The sequence below is a fragment of the Jaculus jaculus genome, chromosome 9, assembly GCF_020740685.1.
Source record: "Jaculus jaculus isolate mJacJac1 chromosome 9, mJacJac1.mat.Y.cur, whole genome shotgun sequence".
NCBI lineage: Eukaryota > Metazoa > Chordata > Mammalia > Rodentia > Dipodidae > Jaculus > Jaculus jaculus.
Window position 1 is genome coordinate 12,508,255 of NC_059110.1, and position 23,843 is coordinate 12,532,097.

Sequence of the window (23,843 nt, forward strand, 5' to 3'; positions counted from 1 at the left end):
GTTACAACTGGATGAGATATAAAGTGCAGGCAGAAGAGGAAGTGGGGAAAGGTGGTTTTGCTGCCTCTTGAAAATGAGGGTATGACTCAGTGGTTTCTGACTGCAGGATCTGGCGGCTGTAGAGCAGAAGTCTATAAACATTTAAGCTACTGGATTCAGGAGATTTCCATACAGCGGAAGCTGGCTGTCAGCTGAACACTGGGCCGGAATAAGTTAGAGTTGGGGTCTACACATGGTAACGGGGAGGCCTGCCTGGATGATGTCCGCTGCAGTCAGGTTCACAGTGCTGGCAGAAATCACCCAGCCAAGAGCAGCTTGTGGGGAAAAAAAAGAGGTTTATTTTGGCTTACATGCTCGAGGGGGAAGCTCCATGACGGCAGGAGAAAACGATGGCATGAGCAGAGGGTGGACATCACCACCTGGCCAACATAAGGTGGACAATAGCAACAGGAGAGTGTGCCAAGCACTGGTAAGGGGAAGCTGACTGTGATACCCATAAGCCCGCCCCCGACAATACACTGCCTCCAGGAGGTGTTAATTCCCGAATCTCCATCAGCTGGGAACCTAGCATTCAGAGCACCTGAGTTTATGGGCGACCCCTGAATCAAACCACGATAATGTCCAATAAAACGTGTAGTCTCCTTGGGAAGTTGCCTATGTTACATACGCATACATCTAGCACGTGGTAAAGAATGAACAACTCCACAACACTCTCAACAAATAGATGTCATAGCTACAGCAGGCCACGGATTCCCCACTTCATTCTGTTCTCCATGCCCACAATCCCTCGCTTAGCACCCAGTTAGGTGTGCCTGCTCTGTAAGGAGGTGACAGAAAGACTTTAACAAGATTACTGAAATCAGTGAAAAGAAATGTCTCAGAGTAAAGGGTCCAGTGAAATATCATCCCACTAATATTAGCTGTAAGATCACAGTGATGGACCTCAGCAGCAATTCAGATTAGGTTCAAAGAACTGAGAGTGTCCTTGGTATTACTTTAGTAATGTGCCTAAGCGAACAAATGGAGACTTTAGTGTTATCTGTAGAAGATAAATTTCAATATACTTATCCAACCAGGTGACATAGATGTATGTATCTATACTTTTATATATGTATGTATATATAGATATATCTAAAACACTTCTTTAAGAAAACATTTTATTTTTATTTATTTATTTGAGAGAGAGAAAGAGAGAGAGAAAGAGAGAGACAGTTAGAGAGAGAATGGGTGTGCCAGGGCCTCCAGCTGCTCCAAATGAGCTCCAGACACATGCACCACCTTGTATATCTGGCTTATGTGGGTCCAGGGGAATTGAACCTGGGTCCTCTGGCTTTGCAGGCAAGTGCCTTAGCCACTAAGCCATTTCTCCAGCCCCTATATAAAACATGTCTTACACATTCAGTTATTCCAAATGACTCACATGAAAACATCCTAGCTTACAGTATGGAAACTCAGCCATCTGGAAAACTTACTAGTTATGGGAAGGGGTGTATCTTTAGGATCTTTGATTACCGGGCATGTTGGTATTTAACTCTGAACTCCACTCCACGGCTTTCAGTGGAACACGGGCAGGTGGTTGGGGGGGTGAGGCTCTTCCACTGGCCTGCAGAAGAGGAGACGTAGCACCATTCCGGGGGTCAACAGAGGTCAACCACACCTCTGGCTAGGAGAGGAACTCTGGAGAAATGACCGTTCAAAGTCTGGCTTTTCATCTGCAAAGTGACTACAATTGGATTTTAGGACTGAGAGTGTTCATGAGGATTGAGTGAAATTATTTCTGTGACTTGACCCCATCAGCGTCCCCACTTCTCACCCCCACTTTTACTACAGTGAGGGGAGGCGGGCACTAGAGACATGCCTTCAGCCAGTTCTCTCCTGAGCTCAGAGGAGGTCCTCTTGGAGAAGATGGCCCTTGGCCACTGTCTCCACGACGTGGTCTCAGTCAGTATACGCACGCTGCCCTTGCAATGGCCCGCCCGTCACGTCCCTAAAGCATGCGTTCTCTTGTCCTGGCCCCAGTTGAGACTGTTGTAAGTGTCCCTGAAATTACTGTTTAAGTGTGTGCTGAGCGATCGGGCTGACACTCCTGTGTCTTACTTCCTCATTTTTGCTTGATTCTAATTGTGCTAAAAGTGTCAGAATGTCTGATAAAAGAAGCCAAAGAAGTGCGACACAGACAGAGAAAGAACAGCAAAGGAAAGGGACTTGGATGATTAGTAAGAAACAGGAAAGGTCTAAGTATGATGTAACAGACATTTGAAATGTTAAGTAAATGTGATTTTCCTCCCAGCAATAGAAATATTGGCCAAAGTTTTGCAAAGCTCGTCAATGCCTTTTCAGAAGTCGCAGAGGTCGACTTAGGAAGCAGGAATTTAATGGCTAGAGTGCTGACCATGAGCTGCTAACTCCTGTAGCTAACACATTCCTTTTTATTTTACTTTATTTTAATTTTTTGTTTATTTTTATTTATTTATTTGAGAGAGACAGAGAAAGAAAGAGGCCGAGAGACAGAAAGAGAGAGAGAACGGGCGCGCCAGGGCTTCCAGCCTCTGCAAACGAACTCCAGATGCGTGTGCCCCCTTGTGCATCTGGCTAACGTGGGACCTGGGGAACCAAGCCTCGAACCGGGGTCCTTAGGCTTCACAGGCAAGCGCTTAACCGCTAAGCCACCTCTCCAGCCCCCCACATTCCTTTTTTAAAAAACTCTTTTTGAAAATATTTTTTAGAAATTTATTTATTTATTTGAGAGACAGAAACAGACAAGGCAGATGGGGTGGGGGGGGGGTGGGGAGAGAATGGACATGCCAGAGCCTCTAGCCACTGCAAGTGAACTCCAGACACATGCACCTCCTCGGGCGTCTGGTTTACGTGACTACTGGGGAATCAAACCTGATTCCTTAGGCTTCATAGGCAACCATCTTTACCACTAAGCCATCTCTCCAGCCCCCTCCCATTCCTTTCTTTTGTCCTCCTCTCTCTTACTTCCGCATAATCCCTTCTTTCCAGCTAGCCCCTCTTCTATTTTGATAACTCATTTTTTCTTCCTCTTATCCATGATGACGTGTTAATGCAGCCAACACTGGGAGGTGATTGCAGCTGCTGTGAGGTCATGAGTCCAGAGGCCACATCACGTCCAGGAGACAGAATTCAAAGCTTTCCTCATCCTCTGAGCCTTAGAGGGTGTGATAAACATGTCTCATTTGGTGATGAGCACTAAACTGTCACTTCTTCTCAGCATTTTTTTTTAAAAAATAGCAACTTTCATGATTGTAAACAATATCCCATGGTAATTCCCTCCCTCCTCCACTTTCCCCTTTGAAACTCCACTTTCCATCATATCCCCTCGCACCACCAGCCTCTCTTTCATTTTGATGTCATGATCTTTTCCTCCTCTTATGATGGTCTTGTGTAGGTAGTGTCAGGCACTGTGAAGTTATGGATATCCAGGCCATTTTGTGTCTGTGGGGAGCACGTTGTAAGGAGTCCTACCCTTCCTTTGGCTCTTACATTCTTTCAGCCACCTCTTCCGCAAGGACCCTGAACCTTGGAAGGTGTGATTGCGATATTGCAGTGCTGAGCACTCCTCTGTCACTTTTTCTCAGCACCAGAAGATCCCACTGTTTTCTAAACAGGAAATGCTGCTGTTCCCTAGTCGGTCATGGTATAGATTTCAATGGTGTGGCAAACTATGCAGTAATACTTCCTGGGTAGTTATGGTTGTCTGAATTTTATTTCTTGTGTACCCTTGGCAATTAGAGGAAGCCCATGGACTCCTTTCAGAACAATGCTTTCTAATCCATAAGCAAAAAAACAACAACCAAAAAAATCCTAGAAAAACAAATGTCTTAAAATAGAGTTATCAAATGATGAAAATAATTGCGATGAAGTAGTGTATTTCTTTATTAGCACAGTAAATAGCACAATCCTGCAGCAGGACTGGTAGCATGTGAATGGCAATGAAAGTATAAATGATATCTTAAGATAGCAGCAAACAACCGGTGTAGGAGGTGAAGATATTGGAGGTGTCAGATGGAAGTACTATGTACTTACCACTCATGATTTGTGGCCAATACTTACATTTGAGAGAAAAGTTAAGTTTTAGAGATTAGAGGGGAATGGGCTGGAGAGATGACTTAGCGGTTAAGCGCTTGCCTGTGAAGCCTAAGGACCCCGGTTCGAGGCTCGGTTCCCCAGGTCCCACGTTAGCCAGATGCACAAGGGGGTGCACGCGTCTGGAGCTCGTTTGCAGAGGCTGGAAGCCCTGGAGCGCCCATTCTCTCTCTCCCCCTCTATCTGTCTTTCTCTTTGTGTCTGTCGCTCTCAAATAAATTAAGAAAAAAAAAAGAGATTAGAGGGGAAAAATATTCTTTAGTTCAGTCTACACATTCCTCCAAATCTGTTCACAGACATCTTGAAGGTATCGAACCTCAAACTTAAGACCCCTGAAGTAGGAATGCTTCTGCAGTATTTTTGAGTATGCCTGAGACAATTTTTTTTTAAATTATTTATTTATTTATTTATTTGAGAGCGACAGACAGAGAGAAAGACAGATAGAGGGAGAGAGAGAGAATGGGCGCGCCAGGGCTTCCAGCCTCTGCAAACGAACTCCAGAAGCGTGTGCCCCCTTGTGCATCTGGCTAACGTGGGACCTAGGGAACCGAGCCTCAAATGGGGGTCCTTAGGCTTCACAGGCAAGCGCTTAACCGCTAAGCCATCTCTCCAGCCCTGAGACAAATTCTTAAAGTACTAGTCTTCAGGTGATCTCAAGTGCAATTATGGATGTCTGTTTAATTTACTAGTGGCAATTCTCCATTTATTTATAGTCTGGTCAGTTGTTTGTCCCAGCAACAAGAAGATGGCTACATCAGTCGTTATGCATCTCATGTAAATATTGTTGATTGTAACTGGATATTTGAAATAGGTTGAGAGCCAGCTGGCTGGAATTAATGTTCCTAGCAGGTACTGGAATGTGGCTATTCTGTGTTACAGATGAAGCAAATGCTTTTACATTGGGTGCGGGAAACACACAGGCTCATTTCATCAAACAGTGCGTAATGTGTCAGGGTTGGAGGGTGTCTGGAAGCCTCTACTCTCTGGTGCTCATAATTCTCACACTCCTTCGGGAACGTGCCAGATCTCTGGCTGCTACCACTGTCTGGCCCCAGGGGATGACCCCCAAAATGGTGAACACCCACACTCCCCCCACCAGATGTATGTGCCATCTTGTGCATCTGGCTTATGTGGGACCTGGAGAATCAAACATGGGTCCTTAGGCTTTGCAGGCAAGTGCCTTAACTGCTAAGCCATCTCTCCAGCCTATAAGTAACAATTTTTAAGAGACATGATAGAAATGACACTGCACATATTTTGTTTATAAGTATATATGTGTATATTTGGTGTGACGTGTGCTGTGTTTATGTGTTGTATAAGCATGTATGTGTGTGTGTGTGTGTGTACAGATGCAAATGTGCCTTGTATGTGCATGCAGAGGGGCCCTTCAATATGCCCCTTCTGTGAATTTCCTTGAGGTGGCAGCCATTCTCTCTCAACCTGGAGCTGCCGTTTTTGTTTATTAAGTCCCAGTGATTCTCTGGTCTCTTCCTGCCATGGACCTCAGTTAGAGATGGGTATGGCCATGACCAACTGTTTACACAGCTACACTGGGAGAATTGAACTTAAGCAAACTCAGGCCCTCCTGGGTTCTCATACTTAAACAGCAAGCACTCTTAACTGCTGAACCAGTTCTCCAGACCTACGTTGTTTCAAAAGAGCTAATGTTATGAATAGCACACTCCCAAGTAAATAACATAAGCTAAAAATAAACTGACTCAAATTTCCCTAAAATTCTTTATATTCATCAATTAATATACGATGCATGCTTTCTGATCGTCTCTTCAAGGGGTGATGACTTTGTGAGTGACATCATTCTGTAGAGAACACAGAGAATCTTCCCTCAAGCACAGCTCATGGGCTCTGTCTTTTTACAAAGACTTCCTTTGCCTTCATAATTTAGTACTGGTGATGTCATTTTTTTTAAAAATTTTTTTGTTTACCTTTATTTATTTATTTGAGAGTGACAGACAGACAGTGAAAGAGGGAGAGAGAGAGGGGGAGAGAATGGGTGCAGCAGGGTCTCCAGCCACTGCAAATGAACTCCAGATGCATGTACGACTTGTGCATCTGGCTTATGTGGGTCCTGGGGAATTGAGCCTCGAACCGAGGTCCTTAGGCTTCACAGGCAAGTGCTTAACCGCTAAGCCATTTCTCCAGCCCCCTGGTCATGTCATTTTTATTTATTCTTTTATTTTTTGTTCATTTTTTATTTATTTATTTGAGAGCAACAGACACAGGGAGAAAGACAGATAGAGGGAGAGAGAGAATGGGCGCGCCAGGGCTTCCAGCCTCTGCAAACGAACTCCAGACACGTGCGCCCCCTTGTGCATCTGGCTATCGTGGGACCTGGGGAACCGAGCCTTGAACCGGGGTCCTTAGGCTTCACAGGCAAGCACTTAACCGCTAAGCCATCTCTCCAGCCCAAGGATTCGTTTTAACACAGGCTCACGAGAGCAAGGTCCACAAAGAAAGAAGAGGAAGTTGTTCTTTCCCATGCCTCATAGCATAAATTCTTACAAGTTGACAGATAGCAGGAGTGTATTCTTTTTTTTTTTTATTTTCTAGAAAGACCTCATTCTCATTTGCCGGCTGTTGTGTATCCGTAAGGAACAAGCAGAAGAAATATCTCAAGGACGCAGCCTGGAAAAGGTCCATGTGGCACACCTGGAATCTATGTGTGTTGATAGATAACAAACTGCTTATGGCCACAGAATACACTGCTGTGGCTTAAATGTCTTTTCCAAGATTTGTGTTGAAATATGATTGCTGTTGTTATGGAATTTAGAGGTGGGACCTTTAAGAGATGATTGAATCGTGAAGGCTCTGACTTCATGAGAGTAGCAATACTGTACCATAGCAATGAGTTAGCGGTCCCGTGTGTGGGGCTTTTGATAACGGATGAGTTTGGCCACACGCTCTCTGTCTTGAAGGTGTGTGTCGCCTCTTCCCTGTGTTGTAATATACCACCATCGCTTTTGCCAGGAGCTGGCCCCATGTTCTTGGACTTTCACCCACCACAGCCATGAGCCTAAGAGACTTCTATTGTTTGAAAATTATTTCATCTGTCATATTTTGAATGTAGTCAAAGACCCATTGACCTTCCACTATGACTATAGTGATTTTAACCTGGAAATTTATATAGATGGAACCGTATGCTAATTTCAGGTCTAAAACTCTTATTAGGGTGACCTGTTTTAACTGAGATTGATAAAACTTTCTGGTATATGGGACCCCAAAGTAACAGGCCGGAAGGTAAATGCTTTGGTAAGGGACTAAGTTAACTACTTGGATGGATTTCTTGGTTGTGTGCTATTTACGTGTGAGCAGAGCCTACCAGAGGATGACTTTGAGCCTGTCCTTGCTCTTCGTAGTGGCAGGGTGCCAAGGCCACTTCTCTATTAAAGCTACTCTAGCTCATAATAATAAAATTATTGTGTCCAGATGTATAGTTCTTACATTGTTGCCGAGAAAAGAGAGATCAAGAGACGAATAAATTGTTTAGGACACGCAACGTCTGTTTCGTCTTCCCATGGGAAGTTTGGGGTTTGTGTTTGACAGTCACACACATTCTTTTTTTTTTTTTGCAGGTATATGAATCTGTGTGTTTGTGTTCTTATGCGTGTGAGTGCATGTGTGCGCGCATGCACATGGATGAAGGCCTGAAGTTGATGTCGTGTGTCTTCCTCAGCTGCTCTCCACCTTATTCTTTGAGAAAAGATCTCTTGCTGAACCTACAGCTTACCGATTTGGCTAGACTAGCTATCCAGTAAGCCTCCTTATCACTACAATGGCAGTGCACACCACAGTGCCTGACATTTTACATGGGCATGGGGAATCTGAACGGATGGCCTCATGCTTGTGCGATGAGCACTTTACACACTGAGCCATTTCTCTAATCTCTTGTTTTGTTTTGAGACAGAGTGTCATGCTATATATGTAGCCCAGGCCAGACTCAAATGTACTATGTATCCCAGGGAATGCTGGGATTGCCTACATGAGCCACTGTTGATTTTATATTGTGTGAGAGGGATTGTTTGGCTTCTTTCTTAAAAGAAAGGAATGCATACCTCATAGTATAGAACTCATTTTGTGGTTCTGGGGATCAAAACCAAGGCCTTGCATATGCAAGGCAATTGTCCTACCAATGAGCTCTCTATAAAGCCATACTATTTATATTTAAATAAAATTAATTGAAAATGGTTTTTTGAGTTTCTGTTGAGCAATTAATAAGAATACTTTCTTTATGTTTAACTATTGTTTTTTTCAGCTTTGGGCTTTACAACAAACAGGCCAAACATGCAGAGTATATGTGAGATACCTTCAAACAGTGGCCTTAGGAGGCTGACCACTGTGAAAGAGTCAGCAGCAGGTCCTTTGAGGATCTGAGGTGGCATGTTGTGGTAATCAGAATCATGGGGCTCTGCATTTGATTACAGGTGTCCACACACACGTGGAACACTGATGTTGATATCATTAAGAGGTATTCCTCATTCTCAGTGGAGAGAACTCTTAACAGTTCTTGTTTTTTTTTTTTTTTAATATTTATTTGAGAGAGAGAGAGAGAAAGAGAGAATGGGTGTGCCAGGGCCTCCAGCCACTGCAAACAAATTCCAGATGCGTGTGCCTCCTTGTGCATCTGGCTTACGTGGGTCCTGGGGAATTGAGCTGAGGTCCTTTGGCTTTGCAGGCAGTGCCTTAGCCACTAAGCCACCTCTCCAGCACCCTGTTCTTGCTTTTTAAAAAGGACTTTGAACCAGGTGTGGCGGTGCATACCTTTAATCCCAGAACTCTGGAGGCAGAGCTAGGAGGACCACTGTGGGCTTGAGGCCAGCCTGGAATTACAGTTGTCTCCCAGTCATCAAGGACTAGAGTGAGATCTTAACTCAAAAAAATAAAAGTTAAAATAAATAAACAAGTGAAAGTCTTTTATTCCCTGTTTCTTTTTTGTGTTTGAGTCATTTTTTTTTTCTTCAGTTGAATTAGCAGGGCACAGTCTATTTCTTCTTTAAAGAAATAAAGACATACTTTTGATTTGTGATTATATAGCTGACTGATAAGTCAAGAACTGTTTGGAAGTTAAAGTTAGGCTACTGGTTTATACTTTGTTGAAGTTATTAAGGAGTTTATTTTAAATCAACTCTGAAACACATTTTGAGAGCAATTTAGGCAGTTGTTAAAGTCAGTGTGTATATGAGAGCTCACTATAATTTATTTTAAGAGGGGCAGGGTTGATTTTAGACTACAGTTCATGGGACTGCAGTCCACTGTGCCATGGGCTGACGGTGGCAGGAGCTTGAGGAGACTGGCTACACTGAATCCACATTCTGGAAGCAGAGATTCATCACTGCTGACCCTCGGCCAGCTTTCCTCATTAAAAATATTCTCCAGTATGTCTTCAAGATGCTTTATTAGAAACTTAAGAAAATTATTTATTTATTTACTTAGTTGAGAGAGATGGAGAGAGAGAGAGAGAGAGAGAGAGAGAGAGCGAGCGAGAGAGAGAGGGAGAAAGGCAGATAAGCAAGAGAAAATGTGCGTGCCAGGGCCACTGCAAACAAACTCCAGATGCAAGTGCCACCTTGTGCATCTGGCTTACCTGGGTCCTGAGGAATCGAACCTGAGTCCTTAGGCTTGGCTGGCAAGTGCCTTAACCACTAAGCCATCTCTCTAGCTCAGAACATTTTTTAATAGTTCATTAAAACTCAGGTGCTTTGGCGTATACATATAATCCAAGTTCTCAGGAGGCTGAGGCAAGAGGATCATAAGTTGGAGGCTAGCCTTGGCTGCATAGTGAGTTCAAAGCTGACTTGCATTTCAGGATGAGATTCTGTCTCATGACAAGAAACCAACTGACCAAACAAACCCCTTTGATAATGAGTAAGTGAAAATTAACTTGAAGGGTCCCAACTCCTACATTTCCCCAATATTCAGTAGGGAATATTAAGTTCAGTCTTTGTACAGTACCACACTTAGACAAAGAATGTGGCAATGTTCATCCATGAGATAATCTGAGATAGCCTCATTCATTGAGCCTGAAAAATATCACCTGTCCGGCTCTGAGAAGCACTCTAGGCCTTTGTGCACTGATTTTTTAAACACTCAGAATGGTCATGTGGATTTCCACATTCCTGTGCACCCCAGGATCTCACGCTCCATAGCTGAGGTCAGGAAGGAATGCTCTCCGGAGCATGGCTGACCACTAGGGTGCTGGGCAAAGCCTCGTGTATGCCTGATAAAGTTAGCAGGATGCCAGGTTTTTGCCTTGATGAGAGCAGCTAACTGTGACTTGTCAAAGAGCTCATCTATTACCTGTAATGCTCCACCCTGCAGAGGTCTAAGAGCAGGCATTGCAGATGCGAGACTGTGCAAATACATACATAGCATCTCTGGTTTTCTGCACATTTCCAAGAGCAAAACGGAGTGGAAATATACTATGATAGAGTGGGTCTTTTTGGCTTGGGGCATAATGTATGCCTTTTGTTTTCCTTTCATGAATTTTTTCCCGTTGTGCATTATTAGTTTTTTTAATTTGAGAGAAGAGAGAGAGAGAGAGCGAGCGAGCGAGAGAAAACAGGCACACCAGAGCCTCTAGCACTGCAAACGAACTCTAGACACATGTGTTACCTTGTGCCCTTGTGCATCTGGCTTCTGTGGGTTCTGGGGAATTGAACCTGGGTCCTTTGACTTCACAGCTAAGTGCCTTAACTTCTAAGGATCACTCCAGCCATCCTTTGTACTTTTAAGTTTGCAGTAATGCAGATATGTATCCTAAGATGAAAACAACTTTCTGAAGTGAAGTAAGTGCCTCACTTAGTAACAGAAGCACCTGTCGAGCTGGGGTCCATGGGGAACATGTGTCATGAAGACGCCTTGCCCAGTCGTGGGTGCCAGTTGTCAGGCATGTGGGTCAACTTTGGTCCTAAAATTCTCCCGGTTGTTCAACTCCTGTGAGGAACCTGCAGCCTGCTCCATGTGCAAAGGTCCCCACAACTAAAATTAACATGGCTTCGAGTACAGTACAATTATGAGACATGTATTTAGGGCCCACGTGTAATCTAACCCTCCTTCCAGTGGTTCATCCCTGGGCTTTCTTGACCGTTTCCCCCTTTACCATTCCTTCCACTGTACTCTGAGTCACTTCTGCCAGCTTGAACCTTGGCAGCATCACATCCCACATGCATTTTGGTCAGGGAGAGGCACAGAGTTTCCTGAGTGTTGGCAGTTCACACCCAAGAGTCTCTCCCTGGGAGGCTCTAAGGTGAGTACTGGAGCTTTGTGGGGAGCTCCATGCTATGAGGGTGAGCAGAGAAGGGGAAGCCACACTGCACAGTGGACTTTGACTTTAGTATCCCTCTCTCTTATTTGCTCGTGTCAGATGACACGTTCAAGATGTCTGGGCTGTACGTCCACCTTCACTGAAAGAGGATCTCTTGCTGCTACAGACGAATGCCAGTCCAGCTAGCCCGTGAGCTGTGGATTCTCCTGGTTCTGCTTCTTGTCATTGTAGACATGTTGCGATCGCGGGGACAGGTGCACACACCTCTTTGCATCCTCTTTTAAGTGAGTGCTGGGGAATTGAACTCAGGCTAGCAGGCTTTTATTTTTATTTTTATTTATTTATTTGAGAGTGATAGAGAGAGAAAGAGGCGAGAGAGAGAGAGAGAGAGAGAGAGAGAGAGAGAGAGAGAGAGAGAGAGAGAGAGAGAGAGGGAGAGAATGAGCGCGTCAGGGCCTCCAGCCACTGCAAACGAACTCCAGACGCGTGCGCCCCCTTGTGCATCTGGCTAACGTGGGTCCTGGGGAATCGAGCCTGGAACCAGGGTCCTTAGGCTTCACAGGCAAGCGCTTAACCACCAAATTTATTTATTTATTTCTTTCTAAGGAGAGAGAGGCAGAAAGAGAGAATAGGCATGCCAGGGCCTCTATAAATGCACTCCAGATGCATGCACCACTTTGTGCATCTGGCTTTATGTGGTTAGTGGGGAATCAAACCCAGGTCATTAGGCTTTGCAGGCAAGTGTCTTAACCACTGAACCATCTCTCCAGCCCACAGCCTCCTGTACTTTTGCTTCCATGCCATCTCCTGGCTGGTCAGAGCCTTACAGTGACGAGCACTGCCAGCTTGTCTACTCCACATGCTCCTTGTCTCTGTCTCCCTGTCCTCTCTCTGCCCTCTCCTGGTCTTCGTTGTCCCCATCACGTCGTGAACAGAACTTCCGAGCACCAGAAAGTTTGAGAGTTGTGGATTATGGATCCTTTTACATAGCTCATAATCTGGAAGTTTGCATGTTGTATGAAACTATGTTCCATGGCCTGCTAAGCACGACCACGGCTTCACTCAAGCAACTATGTGTATGTCTTAGCCGGGCCATCTCCTGGTAGGCAGAGAGCATTTGATTAGCCTCCTGCATGTTTCAGGAAGGTCAGACACTCAGAGGCATGTGACCAAGGACATTGCACAGTGTCCTTGAGCCTGAGAGACAGGGGCAAAACCTTTTTTTTTTTGCACAACTGTGATTTAGACATGCATGAGTAGATTAAAGGTCTTCATACAGGCAGGAGGAAGAGGCAAGGGGACCTGGTACAGAAGTCAGCAGCCCAGATGTTTCCTCTGCTTTCTGTTTCCCGTCTAGGTTCCAAGGAAAGAATGAGTCACTGTGTAGTCTTTGGTCAAATAGTGATCAGAAAGAGGTGTGTGTGTGTGTGTGTGTGTGTGTGTGTGTGTGTGTGTGTGTGTGTGTTTGGAGGGGATGTATGTACTAATAATTATTTCACAATCTGTTATCACCGCTGCCCTTGTGAGATGCTTTCTCTCGACTTTTTTCTCCAGACATCTGCTTGACTTCAATTTGATTTTGTATGAGGCAATACAATGGAATTGTGCCTGTTTTTGATTTTAGACAGAGCAGTTGACTTACTAGATATATTTTTTCAAAGGTTTACTGGAACTCTAAATGGATTAAACTTGAGCAAAATTTTAAAGGTAATTTGTGTCTTGAAGTTGAATTTTTATGAAATGAATAAACTTGGGGCTTAATATATTTTTTTTGCTTTAGGAAACTTGTAACAATAACAACCTTGGAGAAGTTAATATATTACTGAAAGTAGCAATTTTAATAGTTTTGAGCTCATATTCAAATATATAATTGGAATAATTTTCAAGAGGCATCAGTCTTTATTTCTTAAAAAATTCCAGTGATTAAATTAACTGCAGGCAGCCATTCAATATTATTTGAAGATAATGGGATTCTGTTGAGAATTAGTGAGGAGAAAAGAATGATACACATTCTATTAAAGATTTCTTTGTTGAAACATTTTTTCCCACCTCTGTGTCTTGACAGGATTTATGCATTCAAGACACAACCAAACTGCAGCTTCCTTTACTGTATTTGGCTTAAAACCCAATTAAAATAAAAGAAGAGAACAATGCTTTTTCCTCAAATTAGAGCATTGCCTTTTCTTTCTTTTCATGAAGTGCATAATATACCAATTCTAATGGAAATAATGTTATGCCCTAAGAACTGTATGAATGTTGAAAAGACAGGTCAGTTCCTTCTTCGAGTGTTCTTTTTGGATTCTGTCCCTGATTTTCTATGACAATGAACGCTGGACAGGGGCAGTCATGTCATACTCATTACTTGGACCACTTAAGTAGCTCTTACACTTTGAAACAAGTAGTTGAAATTGTCCAGTGTTAAGGAAATTGTGCATGGGTGAGAGAATAAAGAGAGCTTTGTCTGTCATGTCAGTAGAGGCTGTCTGGGGGTGGCAGAATAAAATAATAACAAAAAAAGCACACTTCAAAATCTTTCCAAACTCAGAATGATGTAATAGATAGTGTGTCTGCATCTAACTACACCCACATAAGCACCTGTACCTACTCTTTCCTGGATGGGTGGCATTGCTGTTTATGGTTCATTGTCTCTGAAAGCATTACCTGGGGGTTTAGGCTGTGGGAACCCTATAGGGTGGGCACCTGTTGGTGGTCTTTCTGGTTGGCCAGTCCACCTCGAGACTCATGCTGCTGGTTGTGACTCAATTTACACAAGTTGATTCCAAAACTTTTCTTGACTCAATCCTGAACTAAATAACATTGGGATTGGGAGGCCCAAAGACCAAAGAAAAAAAGAGAAAACTACCTGGTTTCATATGTTAAGACAGCCTTATAAAAATGCTGTTTACTGTATCATGAAATGCTGTTTTCACTGTTAAGGGAAGTAGAAAGAAGTGATAAGCCTTTGTCCTAGGTAGAAAGGGAGACACATGACACTGGTAGTGACATCAAATGCCCAGGCAAAAACATGAAAAGCAGCTCGTTACCCAGCATGCAATGCAGCTAATATGTTTACATGAATATCCATTAACTTTTACTTTCTGGTTTGAAGATGATGATTTCAAATCACAGCTAGAAAATGTTTAGATAAAGGATAGCTTCACACTGTCTTGTCGTTTAACCCAACAAACCAAGAACTGTAAGGCACAAGATTATGACAAGGAGGAGAAGAAACAAAAGTTTAGATAGAAGGTTTCTTACTTTAGAGTAATGCTTATATTATACCTATACTTGAAGTTTGGCCACAAAAGTAGTTTTACTGGTTACATGGACTTCATAATTTGCATTCAAAAGGAAAGGATAACTAAAAACTGCCTACTTCAATGGGGTGGTAGTGTAAATCAAGTGCATTCATCCATGTCAAAAGCGTTTTATGGGCTGGAGAGGTGGCTTAGTGGTAAAAGCACTTGCCTACAAAGCCAAAGGATGCAGTTTGATTCCCCAGGACCCACATGAGCCAGATGCACAAGGCGACTCATGCCTCTGGAGTTTGTTTGCAGTGGCTGGAGGCTCTGGTGTGCCCATTTTCTTTCTCTCTGTTTGTGTCTATGTCTCTCAAATAAATAAACTATTTTAAAATGCATTTCTATCAGTTGCAAACTGTGATACTAAACTTATTTTATGGAATGCTATTACTTAGTGTTTGTTATTAAGTGACTGAAATAAAATACTTATGCAATCTATTGTGTGATTTTTCTAATGTATAAAAGGAAGGGGAGCTTTCAGCCCATGAGCCAAAGTGTTTAATCTGCCTACTTGAGAGTAAATGATTAGAAAAATCCAAAGTGAAGGACATAATCCAAAGCAACTGGTGTGGATGCTGCAGGGGCAAGTGGAGAGTATCCACACACGATGTGGTTAGCTGTGTGGTATCCACGGGTTCCACTTCCAGAGATTCAACCAACCTCAGATGGAAATACTAGAAAAGAGTTACAGCTGTAATGGATGGCCATGGCTGCTTTGTGTGGGTGGCTGGTGATTTAAACACAGGCCAGCAGGCTTTGCAAGCTGGTGCCTTTTAACCACTAAGCCATCTCTCCAGCCCTCTCTTGTCAGTGTTTAAGCAATACGGTGTAATACCTATTCATGTAGCATTCATATTGCTTGAAGGATAATGCCAAGATATAATTTAAAGCACACAGGAGGTTGTTGTATATAAATACTTCATGTGATATAAGGGACCTGAGCGTTTTCAGATTATATTATCTTTGGGGGTTCTGAAACCAGTCCCCAGGGTCATCAAAGTGATGCCATATAAACAGTGATTATGCTTGATTAGGTCCCAGATGTAAAATGAAATATATGAATATTCCAGGCTGAAAATAACATCAAGACTGCTGGGAAACCCAAACTTTATAACATGTCCTCATGTCGATTTACAAGTTCCTGATGGTGATTATTATGGGGAAACTAGAATGAAATAACTGTTCTTAGAAAGCACATGATGGCCATTAAGGAATATTAAGAAACATCTTTATGGGGCTGGGGCTGGGGCAATGGCTTAGCCGTTAAGACAGTTGCCTGCAAAACCTAAGGACCCACATAAGCCAGCTACACAAGGGGGCGCATGTGTCAGGAGTTCGTTTACAGTGGCTGGAGGCCCTGGCATGCCCATTCTCTCTCTCTGCCTCTTCCTCTCTCTCTCTCAAATAAATAAATAAATAAAATATTAAAAAAGAAACATCTTTATATTCACAAGTAACTCTCAAATGCTTTAGCAATATGTATATTTATACATAGTGATAAAGAAAATATTAGTAATCTGAGAATTCAGGTGAAACTATCAAGGTGTTCATTGGTAGTGATTCCTACAACTATTCTGAAGTTTTGAATATTTTTGCAATAGAAACTTTGAGAAAATTTAAAAAGGTAATCCAGATACCACAAACCATTTGACTTATCAAATAGACCTTGAAATATGTCTTTATAGAACTTGTTTTGTATGATCTTCTTTTATTGTGAGATACAATTATGTATGTTTGTAAAAAGAAGAATTTATATTTTAAACAAGCATGTGGTTTGGACAATAAGTCGATAATTATTACTAATTTGAGACAATTTTTTTTTTTGCTGGCAAGATTGCAGGAAAACAGGCGGAAGTTCTAAATTCATGCACAATTCTTTTAACGCACTTAAAAGTAAAGTGGCAATGTAATGGGCGTGTTTACAAGGAGTTAGAACACATTTTAATTTTATTGGTTAGGAAGGATTCTGTTTTGGGGAATCTCATTTCAATGATTTCCCCAGAGTTTATTATCCACATCTTCCTCCCCATGAGATAGAACTTTGTGGCTATTCCTCTGGTACAGGCATTGAGTATTTATGTGGTGATCAGCCTACTCTCTCATTGCCTGCTCTTTGGTTTGTGTGGTAGGATTCTGAAGTGCCCAGAAATAGTTGAGTTTAGGTAGAAATCTCATGACATCCTTTATTGTCTTTTCCTTGTAGAGCTCAGAAGAACCCGACCTGGACTGAGGAAGCTCAGAACATTTTGGTATATAGCTGAAAACTCCTTGGAGACTAACTCTTTCTGTTTGTGATATTTTAAATCTGCAAACCCTAAACTCCATTTTATTATTTTAACTTATAAATTAGAATAGAATAAACTAAGTATGTTTATCCCTAGGCTAATATTTATGAAGAAGGAAGTGAATAGTATTGATAAATTACAAACTATATTTTCCTCCAGATTTCCCTTAGACATAGATCCTTGGTGATAATTATTTTCCAGGAAGATAATAGTTTAGTAAAGTGCTTTATTTGTTTGTGGATGGATTAAAAAAAATTCTCCTGGTGCTGGAGAGATTGCTCAACAGTTAAAGGCATTTGCTTCCAAAGACTGATGGCCTGGGTTTGATACCCCGTTATCCATGTAAAACCAGATGTAGAAAGTGTTGCTTGTATCTGTAGTTCGTTTGCAGTGGCAAGAGGCACAGGTGCACCTGTTCTCCAATTTTTCTCTCTCTCTCTGCTTACAAATAAATAAAGTGAAAAATATTCTTTGTCATGCTGAGTATCATACTTCAACTATTAAAGTACCATAGAAGTAAGATAATGTGAGGGCATGTTCAAACATAAACAGAATAGTCTAGGCATAGAGATTTATTATTTTTTAATAATGAGATAAAGTTGATTTTACTATGAAATTGTAAAAAAAAATTAAGATATTCCTACCTCTAAAATTTGTCCCTATAGACTTAGGCAAGAATAGGGTTCTATGAATGCAGGTATAACTTTTCTCATTATTCTTTTGTTGTGATTTACAAAACATCTTAGTTCCCAACTGGGTCATCATTCTCCTCCTGTGTTTAGCTCTTTTTAAAAGATGAACTGCAAGTCTGGATTTACTGCTGAATATAAGAGGAGCATTCTTTTCAAAGGTACCTCCTGCGCCTCTGTGGATATAATTTGCTATAATCAGATAAAATATCAGTGTCTTAATTTAATGCTATTTAAGGCTAGACACCATCAACAAATGTCAGGATTTGCTCCACTTTGCACTATCTGCCACTGTCTGTGAAACATTGTCACTCATCATTCTGTTTAGTGATGGATATCATTCACCTTCCTATCTATGGTTACTGAAACCCACTGTCCTGGTTGTCCGATTCATTGACATGATAATTACTCACGTATGCTGTTTAGATAGCTGCTCAAGAGTCTGAAAATATATGCACCCCTCTTGTTTCAGCATGGGTGTGAGAGATACACATTATTTCTCGTGAGATAGTCAATACATTCTCCACACTGTGTCCTCTGGTAAAAATATGTTATTAAAAATTTGGAGACTGGGCTGGAGAGATGGCTTAGTGGTTAAGCACTTGCCTGTGAAGCCTAAGGACCCCGGTTCGAGGCTCGGTTCCCCAGGTCCCACGTTAGCCAAATGCACTAGGGGGCACACGTGTCTGGAGTTCGTTGGCAGAGGCTGGAAGCCCTGGCGTTCCCATTCTCTCTCTCTCCCTCTATCTGTCTTTCTCTCTGTGTCTGTCGCTCTCAAATAAATAAAAATAAAAAAAAAATTGGAGGCTTTGTTGAGTAATTTCTACAATTTAATTATATATTCTAGAGGTTGTATACACTCTTCTATCCCCTCTCCTCCACCCCTATTTCAATAAGGGTCCTCTTCAGTGATGTTACTGGCATTCACTTTGGGGTCAGGAAGGCCTCAGTCAGTCTCTGTGCAGGGCATCTTCCTGGGGACATTTCTACCCACCCTGTGGTTCTTACCATCTTTCTGTCCCTTCTTTCACAATGTTCCCTGGGCCTTGGTGAGTGTACCGAAGTCCAGTTTAGTGCTGAGTTCTCTGTAGCCACTGGATTTCTGCTTTGGTAAGGGTTTTTTTTTTTTTTTAAATTAAAAATATGGAATACTGGGCTGGAGAGATGGCTTAGCGGTTAAGCGCTTGCCTGTGAAGCCTAAGGACCCCGGTTCGAGGCTCGGTTCCCCAGGTCCCACGTTAGCCAGATGCACAAGGGGGCGCACGCATCTGGAGTTCGTTTGCAGAGGCTGGAAGCCCTGGTGCGCCCATTCTCTCTCTCTTCCTCTATCTGTCTTTCTCTCTGTGTCTGTCGCTCTCAAATAAATAAATAAAAAAAAATGGAATACTTCACAAATTTGTATGTCATCCTTGCGCAGGGGCCATGCTAATCTTCTCTGTATGGTTCCAATTTTAGTGTATGTGCTGCCGAAGCGAGCACATGCTTTGGTGAGTTTTGAGTGAGCGCGGTATTGGTTGCCACTCCCTGGCTGTCAGGCCAGCAGTGAGGACAGTGCTCCCGTCACTGCTTCTTCTTTTTGCTGAATCTTAGTTTTCTTTTCTTTTCTTTTCTTTTTTTTTTTTTGAAATAAGGTGTCACTCTAGCCTAGGCTGGTCTGGAATTCACTATGTAGTCTCAGGCTGGCCTCAAACTTGCAGGGATCTTCCTAGCTCAGTCAAGTGCTGAGCTTAAAGGTGTTGTTGCCATAATACTAAAAATCCCCCTCCCCCAAACCCATAATGGCACAGAACAAACATTCACACTGCAAAAGATGGCATTGGACATAGCAAAGAAAACCTCAAGTAATACAAGATTTAAACAGGGCAAGCATCAAACTCTGTAGCTCCAAGTCCAACAACTCTAGTCAGTGACAAATCTCCAAGTCTGTTAATTCTAACCAGCAACAAATCTCTGGTATTCCAATTCCGTCCCTCCAGCTAGGTTGTTCACAGTACTGGACAACTTCATCCGGGGCTGGCAGCTCTCCTTGGCAGCTATCTCGTGGTCCTGGCATCTCTACCGCAACCCACAGTTCATCCTCATGGCCCCATGGGCTCTCCATGCAGGCATCCAGCAAACCTGCTTCACACTGCCCATGGCCATTTCCAAAATACAAGACCATGTTGCAAGCTCAATGACCTTCCTTACATTTCTTATATTCCATAATACCAGGTGGGGTGCCAATTTGTTAATCTAGGGGCTGAGGCGGGGGGGAGAATAAAACAGACTTTGAAGAACTGGACACTCCTTGAGCACTCAGGTCCCTCCAAGAGTCTACATTCTTCCTGTTGCCCCAGTGCAGGTCAGGTGGCCCAATCTCAAAGATTTTAATCTCTCAATTACAGCTGAATGGGCAACAGTTCACCCAAAGATTTCATTTTTTCTGTGCCATATCCCTCTGCTTACACCAGTACATTTCTATGCAAAGTAACCCTGCACAACTTCTCAGGGCATGGGCATAAGAGCAAGCTTCTCACACAAACTGCTAGCCCAATCCAAGCAAAGCTCTTTCTTACCCTCAGAAGCCAAACCTCACAGTCCATAGTTCCTACTGCATTCAGGTCTTTCCACTCTGACCAGAACAGTCCATCAAGCAAGGCATCTCTTAGGCCAAGATTTCAAATCCTTCCACATTCCTCTTGAAATCAGCTCCAAAAGGCCAAAGCTACACAGTCAGGTGTCTAACAGCAATCTAACTCCTCAGTATCAACATTACTGTTGCATTCAGGTTCACATTGCTAGTGGAAATCACCCGACCAAGAGCAGCTTGTGGGGGGAAAATGGTTTATTTTGGCTTACATGCTCAATGGGGGAAGGTCCATGATGGCAGGGAAAATGATGGCATGAGCAGAGGGTGGACATCACCCCCTGGTGGACATCACCCCCTGGTGGACATCATCCCCTGGCCGACATCAGGTAGCAACAGGAGAGTGTGCCAAACACTGCCAAGGGGAAACTGGCTATAACATTCATAAGCCCGCCCCCATCAATACTCTCCCTCTAGGAGGCTTTAATTTCCAATTGCCATCAGCTGGGGAGACTAGCATTCAGAATACCTGATCTTATGGGGGTCACCTGACTCAAACCACCACAGGCATGTCCCAACATGCTGAATCATTTTTAAGTGTTGCTTGTCTACCGTAAAGTTATTAGCCGTGTGACCTTGGGCGCTTAACTTTTCCCTGACTTATTTCTTTCCCTTTCAGTGGGTTGAATAACAGGGCTTTCTAGAGCTGAATAGAGTCTGATGAGTTCACATGAATTCAGCTGCAGAACAAGGTTTGATGCATGACACGGCACTTACAATGCTGGTGATGGGCGCCACTGTTATCAGCTCAGGCCTGGGTGTCACTGGAAGGGTTTTATGCATTTGATGCTAATCCCCCAAGTTTTTGGCCTTTAAAAGCAAAGTGAACCTTGTTGTGATTTCTGCCCATTCTCAGAGATGTGTCCTCAAGTGTTATTATGGTCTGTCCAGTTCCACCTGGAGGCAACATGAAGGCAGAGCATAGAGTCTCCTCTGCTTTCCACTTAAGCCAACGTCTGGGACTCGCTCTCCTCTCCTTGTCAGAGCCTCTGTCCCCTATCTTCCTGCCATTGCCTCCCCAGCCATTCTGTACACATTCCAATACCTCTGGATCGTAGGTTGTGACAAAGCGGGTCTTGTAATTCTGGGGCGTTTTCCTCCTTTACCATCTATTTCTAAAAGGAAGAGTTGAAGCAGCCACTAGAGTTATAACATGACCACCAGCTCATACAAAACCATATACCATCTCTATAATGTATATAAATAAGCGTGGTGAAGGCTTCTTGCTGATTTCATCACTCTTATATATGGTAGGCATAATTCCAAGTTCAAGGGAGGATAATGGGGGCAAACCAGTCATATTTAGTTCTCACTCACATGTACCTAAATGTGTCACCCCGTGATTATTTTGCGTTCTTCCCAGGATTCTTAGGCATCTAATGCTTGTCTAATTATTTTGACACAGTCATGTTGGGCAAGGCATATTGTCATTTCATGCCTGTGTAATTTTGAACAAAAGGTTATATTTTCCTATTAATTTTTCCCTTTTGTGTGTTTATCAACTGTTATGTTCTAAGACCTACATAATTTGACCAATTCACCCAGGGTGCAGGCATCATCTCTAATAGAGAATCAATGTGGATTCCAAAGATTTCTTGGCTTACTTTAAAATAAGATCTGTGTTAAAATCTTTTGTGCTGATGGTGAAGCCTAGATAACCACACATTGCTTCTTGAAGGTGCATCTCTCTTTTTTTTTTGTATAAAATATGACAATGTGAACAGGAGTAAGAGCAGCTGGTTATTGAGTAAGCAGTGCTAAGCCAAAGGAGCGTTGGTAGAGAGAGGTCGTTCCCCCAAAACAGAGTCTTTCAGCTTTTCCAATTACCCAGAGGGCAGGTTCACATTTAAGCTATTATTCTTTTCCCAGTGAGCAAAATTTGTGACTACTTACATATTGGGTCAGATATATGAACATGTCTTTCTAAGGGGCAGAATCCAATTCCAAGAATAAGGAGGCATTAGTTGAAAAATTTCCAAAATCATTGGAGGTCATTTCCACAGATGAACAGGACATTTTTCTCAGAAAAAAAATTCATACGTATTTGTAGATAGAAAATGGGAAAAAAGGGGGAATAAACTCCTCAGTGAGCAAAAAGTTTCTTCTTCCAGACATTTCCATGGCCACTTTGCTTATTACCCTCAGTAGAGACATCAGTATCTTTCCTTGTAAATCACATTCCAGATAAAGCGTTAGAAGGCGGAATGAACTACTTTGGGTGCGTGTCATTTGGCCCCGGAAAAATTAAAAGCAAACTTATGAAAAATTGGAGTCCTTGTTAGTTTCCTTAAGGTGATGTTGAAATTAATCCTAAGCTCTCAGAGGTTTAATACACAAACTTTTATTTCTCATACACATAGTATGTTCAGCGCAGGTTGGTGAGGAAGGCCAGGATTCTGGCTCCACAGAGCCAAGGATATGACCTGATTCAAGCTCTGCCATATTGTGACACCATCTTGTCATGGTGAGGTTTGATACAGTGGAGACAGTGGCAAGGAGCAGCTAGCCTTCTCCAGACTGTAATGGACACCCATCACCTTTACCCAGATCCTTCGCCAGAGCTCGGCACGTGGCCTTTTCTAATATACAAGGACCTGAGGGAGGAGAGAACTATATGGAGAGCACACTGGTCACTTCTTTGTTGACATTTACTGTAAAATTCTTGCAATTCTTATGTCTATATGCAACAACTTTTCTTATTAAGTCATTCACACATATAATTACTTATGTTTTATTAGGTAGGTGAATTATTTTAATATTTTAAAATTAATTCCACATTTTTCTTTCTGAGGTAGAGTCTCACTCCAGCCCAAGCTGACCTGGGATTCACTATGTAGTCTTGAACTCATGGTGCTCCTCCTACCTCTGCCTCTTGAGTGCTGGGATTCAAGACATGTGCCGCCACACCTACCTTAATTCCACATTTTAACTTACTGACTTTGCATAGGGACAGGACTTATTGAGAAATAATTGTGTAATTACTATAATAAATTTTGGCAAATAATTGCTTGTCTAGTCCCATGAAACAAACATAAACTGTGAAGGTGTGAGGTTTTACCTTTGTGTGCACCATTGTACCTTCAAGCTTTACACACTGTGCTTGGCACATAGATTGCTGTACACTTAGGATGAATGAATGAATGAGGGTGGATTGCCAGCCTAAGCCCTGGGCTTACTTCTGTGTAGAATAGGCGGGCTTATGGTTGATAGTATCATGGGTTGGGGGCTTCTAGAATTTACATGTTTTATCCAGGGAAAATACTACTACATTGAATTTATGAAATTTACCATGGCCAATTTTTTTTTTTTACTTTTTTTTCTTTTCACAATTTTTATTAACATTTTCCATGATTATAAAAAATATCCCATGGCAATACCCTCCCTCTCCCCCCTACTTTCCCCTTTGAAATTCCATTCTCCATCATATTACCTCCCCAGCTCAATCATTGTACTTACATATATACAATACCAACCTATTAAGTACCCTCCTCCCTTCCTTTCTCTTCCCTTTATATCTCCTTTTTAACTTACTGACCATGGCCAATTTTTAAA

At 42.5% G+C, this 23,843-nt stretch overlaps 1 protein-coding gene and 1 non-coding gene across 4 annotated transcripts in view; one reads left to right on the plus strand and one right to left on the minus strand.

The window, feature by feature from the left end:
- Ipcef1 (interaction protein for cytohesin exchange factors 1) overlaps positions 1-23,843 on the plus strand; it is a 178,637-nt gene that overhangs the window by 39,804 nt on the left and 114,990 nt on the right. The window lies entirely within an intron of this gene.
- On the minus strand, positions 19,038-19,144 carry LOC123463694. The gene has a single exon (XR_006639084.1). It is a non-coding gene; the product is annotated as a U6 spliceosomal RNA (small nuclear RNA).